Source organism: Malurus melanocephalus, unplaced genomic scaffold (assembly GCF_030028575.1).
Source record: "Malurus melanocephalus ecotype Western Australia unplaced genomic scaffold, MMel_1.1 scaffold_453, whole genome shotgun sequence".
NCBI lineage: Eukaryota > Metazoa > Chordata > Aves > Passeriformes > Maluridae > Malurus > Malurus melanocephalus.
This window is the reverse complement of record NW_026623685.1, coordinates 3,916-9,558: the sequence shown is the minus strand read 5'-3', so window position 1 is coordinate 9,558 and position 5,643 is coordinate 3,916. Positions and strand designations below refer to the sequence as shown.

General features: G+C 61.6%; 1 protein-coding gene across 1 annotated transcript in view; it reads right to left on the bottom strand.

Annotated features, from left to right (window-relative positions):
- RBFOX3 (RNA binding fox-1 homolog 3) overlaps positions 1 to 2,958 on the bottom strand; it is a 113,115-nt gene extending 110,157 nt beyond the window's left edge. Inside the window, exon 1 of the mRNA XM_057380492.1 lies at positions 2,824 to 2,958. The gene's annotated coding sequence lies outside the window, so the exon portion shown is untranslated. The remainder of the gene's footprint in view (positions 1 to 2,823) is intronic.
- Positions 2,959 to 5,643: the final 2,685 nt, after the last annotated feature.

The following is a 5,643-nucleotide window of genomic DNA, read 5'->3' as shown; positions in this document are numbered from 1 at the left end:
GAGGAGCTCTCTCCTGGCAGCAGCTCCAAGGAGCTCCAGGAGCCCAGCTCTGCACAGCTTCAGCCGCAGCTCCGCGACTGCAGCACCTCCACCACAACCCCCTCCACTTCCCCTGGCTCAAATCTCACCCCCCGCTCCACTTTCTCTGCCACGGCCCTTGGAAAGGAGCAGAGCAGCCATAAGGACTCATTATCCACTGAGTTCTCACCCCATAAGGCTGTAAATTAAAAGAGAACTCAAATAAATTACGGAACTTCCCTCATGCCTTTTATTATCTCAATAACCTTCAGAGGGATTTATCCACCGTCAGCTGAGCAGCTGAGAGCTGTGCCGATGAACCAATTCAAGAAATGCACAGCTGAACACCTTTCTGCACTGAAGGGAGCAAATCGACCCAAGCTGCTTGAGAGTGGCACTGAGGGGACCCTCACACCCCTGAGTGCCTGAAATCAGCTGCTTCAACCCCACTAATGCAGCCGCTTCAACCCCACTAATGCAGCTGCTTCAACCCCACTAATGCAGCCGCTTCAACCCCACTAATGCAGCTGCTTCAACCCCACTAATGCACTCCCCTGCAGCTGGGGAGATGCTCCTTTAGCCCTGGAGCTAAACTGTCCCATCCTGGAAAGAGGAATCCTGCTGGGCAGGGTGGCAAAGAGCAGAAGCTGCACGGAGGGACAGGCTCTGCCACCAGCACAGGCTGCCCAGCCATCCCAGTGCCTGAGATGGCATCCTGGTAATTCMGAACGACACGTTCTAGTGATGGGAGATGGAGAAACTGTAACTGGGAAAGAGAAATTCCAGCCCTGGTCACAGAGTGCGAATGACTGTGAGCTCGGAGTGAATGAGTGTGCACCACGGGCTGAGTCTGGGCTTGGAAAGCTGGAAGAGATGGTTTTCCACAGGAGGCATCACAGAGAGCAAGGGTCGGTATCCCAAAAYATCCTAAAATCCCCCAGGCTGCCCAGGAGCAGCTGGAAAGGACAGGAAGGGACGGGACAGGCACAAGCGCAGGGCGCCCACAGGAGATGCCAGCCTGGCACCGAGCGGGCTCCCAGGGAGGTTCTGTCAGTGACAGCTCCTTCAGCACCTCCGTTCCTCAGTGCTGTCCCCACAGGGTGCCCAAACTGCCAGGGAGAGCCACCACTGCCAGGCTGGGGCTTGCCAGTCCCTCTGCCCCAAAAGCAACCAGGAGCAGAGGTTCATCTGCTGCAGCCGGCTCTCTGTGGTGCCRAACAATCACACAGATCACTCCAAAGGTAGAGGGGAAAAAAACCCTTCAGTATATTCTGTGAAACAACAAACAAAACCTCAGCACCTCTCCCGGAGCCAGGAAYGAGCTACAACCACCAGCCAGGGCCAGGCAGCCCTGCCAGCCCCAGCCACTGCAATTAGCCCTCCCCAAAAATCATCAACTCCAGGCTCTTTCTCCATCTGTTATCCAGAAAAACAGCCTTAATTCCTTGCTTTGTGATGCTTTATSACGCTTCAGCCGTTTTAGCCTGAAAACAGGAAGCTGTTTGGGAAGCAGTGCCTTCATCTCTGCACCGTACCCAGCACATCCAGGCCTCTGGGCATCACCAGAATGCAAACACCACCGGGCAGCAGGATGCATTCCCAAAATACTGAGAGCCAACCACGAGCCCCACACATCCCAGAGAACGACGGCCACATTAGAAGAGAAAGAGAAAAAAAGAACAAGGCACTCCCCAATGGTGATCCACACCCCCCAAGGACAGAACGCGGCAGCCACAGCTGCCCTGCCCCAGTGCCAGGCATCTCTGGAGGCAGAGAGAGCGTGCCAAACCTTCACCAAAAGCAGCCAAAAATAGCTGGGGTTGCTAATGTCACGCTCAGCAGAGTGAGAAGCCGAGAAATCCCYGCTCCCCCACCCCTCCACCTGCGCACCCACGAGCGCTGCCAACGCCTCGCCAGGCTGCTCCCCCCGAACGAACGGCTCCGTGCCCCCGGCTCCGGGCACCGCTGCCCCCGGTCCCCACGCCACGGCTGCTTGTTTCAGATGTGCCCTGACGCCTTCAGAGGTGACGCTGCAAGCAATGCTCGGAGAGCGGTGCAGCTCCTGGCACGCACAGCTCTGGGGAGCAGGAGAGCGGCACTGGGCATTTCCACACACCATCAACACAGCCCAGGTGACCCCAAAAGGCCTTCGCCATCCATCCACCCCTCCCAAGGTACAAACCCTRCACGTACCTGCACAGGGAGCCCGTCTCGCAATGGAATTCCTGGAGAAAGGCCGGAATTCAAGAGAAGAATGGGAAAGCTGCCTCCTTTGCCCGACTCTGCCCCACAGCTCACCCACCCCAAGCAGGAACCTCTCTTTCTTCGTCTTTAGCCAGACTCCACCTCACCGAACTTTTACAAATTACCTTAATCTGGAGGCTGTAGTGACAGTTAGCGCCATGTTATTGTCAGTAGCTGCCCCTAATTAAWGCATTCCTTTCGAATCCTTAACACAAACTTAACGGGGACCGCGCGCTGCCGCTGCACCGGCCCGACTGAGCCCCCGAACCCTCCCGGGCTCCGGCACTGCCGCTCGGAACCCGGCCCGGAGCGCGGCGGGGGCCGCCCGGTGCCGGTGCCGGTGCCGGTGCCGGGGTAGGGTGGGGTGGGGTGGGCGCTGCCGCCCCGGCCTCCCCCGCTCCGCCCGGAGCCGCCAGCCTTCCCCCGGGATGCGCTCCGCCAGCGCCGCCCCGGGGCTGCGCCGCTGCTCCCGGTGCGGCTCCCGGTGCGGTTCCCGGTGCACATCCCTCCCCAGAGCCGCCCCCGCTCCCGTCCCCGGTGCCGCCGCCCCCGGTAACTCACGCGTTCACACGGCCCCGCCGCGGCGGCGCAGGGCGGCCGCGGGTCCCCGCCTGCCGAGCGGCATCTCCCGAGCAGCGGCGACGGGGACAGCCCGGCGGGCTGGGCTCTCTCTCTGCGGGCTCTCCGGGATCTCGGGGCTCTCCGGGATCTCCGGGCTGCGCTCCCCGGGCCGCCTCGCACGCGGCTGCGCCCGCGCCACCGGAGCCACCGAGCGCCCGCCCCCGGCCCCGCCCCGCGGCTGCCGCCCCCTGCCCGGGGTCCCCTCCCTCTGCGGGGAGCCCCGAGCGTGATGGGGGCGTCGGGACCCTCTGCATCCCCGCACCGTGCCCGGCGGCCGCTCCGCACACGCTCCGACCGCTGCGCCAGGGAAAGAGCCGCGTTTTGTCTGTTCCTGCCCCAAAAATGAGCCTCCRGCGGCGGCCCCGGCTCGGAGCGGGCTGCCCCGGGGGTCTCTCCCAATCCCTCCCTGTTCTCAGCAGCACCGGGCACTGCGGCCCCGCGGCTGGCGAGGAGGAAAGACCCCTGGACAWGCCGGATCCGGGACACCGAACCCGCCGGGGCACTGGGGGGATGCCCGGGCGCTGAGCGGGGTCCCCGGGCTCACGTCAGCCCCGRCAGGACGGCAGCGGCTGGGGGAAGGAGATTTCCATTCCTCACTGCAAATAGTGCGAAACCCCAGGCAGTGCCAGGAGCCCGCAGGATTTGGGTTTGCAGCATCCCCCAGACYCACTGCAGCTCCGTGCGTGTCTCAGCCCCTCACCCTTCCTTCCCTTTCAATCCCACTGAAGGATCTCTGGGCAGTGATCCGGGCATTCCCACCGCAGCTGGAAGCTTCCTGGGGTGTTATGCAAGAGCAGACCTCTGGCATTCACCATTGACGGCTCTCCCGTTCTCCTGCTGCTCATCTCCTCCCCTGGGAAGCCAGCGGAGCGCCGCGGACCTGCGCCATCCGACTGAGCAGACCCCGGGCTCTCCGCGCTCCCGCTCTGCCCTTTCCTGGGCYGGCTGCCAGAAGGTTCCATCTCGGAAAGAGCCACGAGCAGCGGCTGCTGTGGCAGTGGGGCCCTCACTGAGTCCCCCGAGTCCCCGCAGCCTGGGGGATGTCACAGTGCAGTGACAGTGACTGCTCCTCACAGACCTGCTGGCGTTCCTGGATGGGGCTCAGCACCTTTTCCTGCCTCCGATGGTTTGTYTGTGATTCTCGATAGTTAAGACTGTGGTGAAGCTCCCCCAAGCTCTRTTTCCTGAGAAATAGCTGGAATATCTACAGCCTGCTTGAGCAGGAAGTTATCTCCTCTGAGTTTAGCAGAGAGTCATCTCTGAGGCTCCCTCAGTCTCCCGCAGAGACCACCCACAGCCTCCAAAAACAGGCACTGCTCCCCTCCCCTCACAGCTCCCCTTCCCTGCCGAGGGCCCTGAACATCGCTCGGAACATAAACCATCAGGGTTATGAAGAGCCACMACGTCAGTGAGGACCACGAACACACAGACTGCGCCTCACCCATCCCCACATCTATTTTGTATGATCCGCGGGTGTATTTTTAGCCCTCGGGGCCGCGGCGGCCCTGGAGCCGAGCGCAGCAGCCCTTGTTCTCCCGACAAAGGCAGCGCTCAGCCAGGCCCGCTCCTGCCTCTGCCCCGCTGTGCCACTTCCTCACGCTTCACTGAGGCTCAAGATGCTTTAGGCAGCACATTTGGAGAGCGAGGGGCTGGGAATGCGGGAGAGCTCAGCTCTGCGAGATCTCCCCTGCACGCCGAGCCTCCGAGCCGGGTCCTGGCTGACATCCGTTCCCAGAAACGCAAACTGGTTCCCACTGGGGAGGTGCAGCTCTGCGAACGGGAGGTGCGGGGCGGGATCGGGATGTCGGCATTGCCAGGCAACCTGGGCAGAATGCCCGAGCCCACCGGCACCGGGACCCCCGAGCACGGAGCCACCCAGAGAAGAACCCCCGGGGAACCTGCCCGGGCATCTCCAGGAGGGAAAGGGCAGGAATGTCCTCCCCGGCCGGGAGAGAGGAGGAGGAGGAGGAGGAGAGGAGGAGGAGGAGCAGGCGGGGGATAATGGCTGAGGATGCACGGGAGCGGCAGCGGAGGGAAGAGCAGCCGTTGGAAACAGCACAAGGCAACAAACCCCTGCAAGGCTGTTTGTGAACCGCGGGAACAGCTATTACTCTGGGAAAAATATGTTTTTCCTTTTTTTCTTAGCTGATTTCACAGCCTATTTGCCATCAGGGCCTTCATCTGGAGGCAGTCAGAGTTCTTTAAATGACTGCTGCCGGGATTTTTTTATCTTGAAGGAAGACGAGGTTTTCCTCAGAACCATGGCTGGACTACAGAGATGACAAGGCCCATCTGGGGCTTTTCCTGAACACAGCAGCTGGAACATGTTGGAACCCACAGCTGGATCTGTCCCCAGGGCTGAGCATCGTGTCCCAGTCAGGGCAGTGCCAGGCAGCCACTCCTGGAATCTCCTCCACAAGGAAACAGAGGCAGCTCAGCACCAGGGAGAGATGGAAGACAATAACAGCCCCCACAYCCTCCCCCATGGCTCAGGGACCCTCACTAAAGGATGTCCAGCCCCTCCTCACGACTCTGCCCAAAAAGGGGACATTTGCAGCTCCRACACAGCCCTGGCAGCTCAAGCCTGGACATGCCAAGAGCTTCACCTGCCGATGCCAGTCCCAGCGCAGAGCCGAGGGCACGGTGCCAGCTGGAGCTTTCCCCAGAGAGCTGCCAGGACACCGGGTACCYGCACCACCCTTGGCTGCCACGGAGAAGGTGGGATGACACGGCAAGACCCAGGGTTGTTTTTTGGCAAGT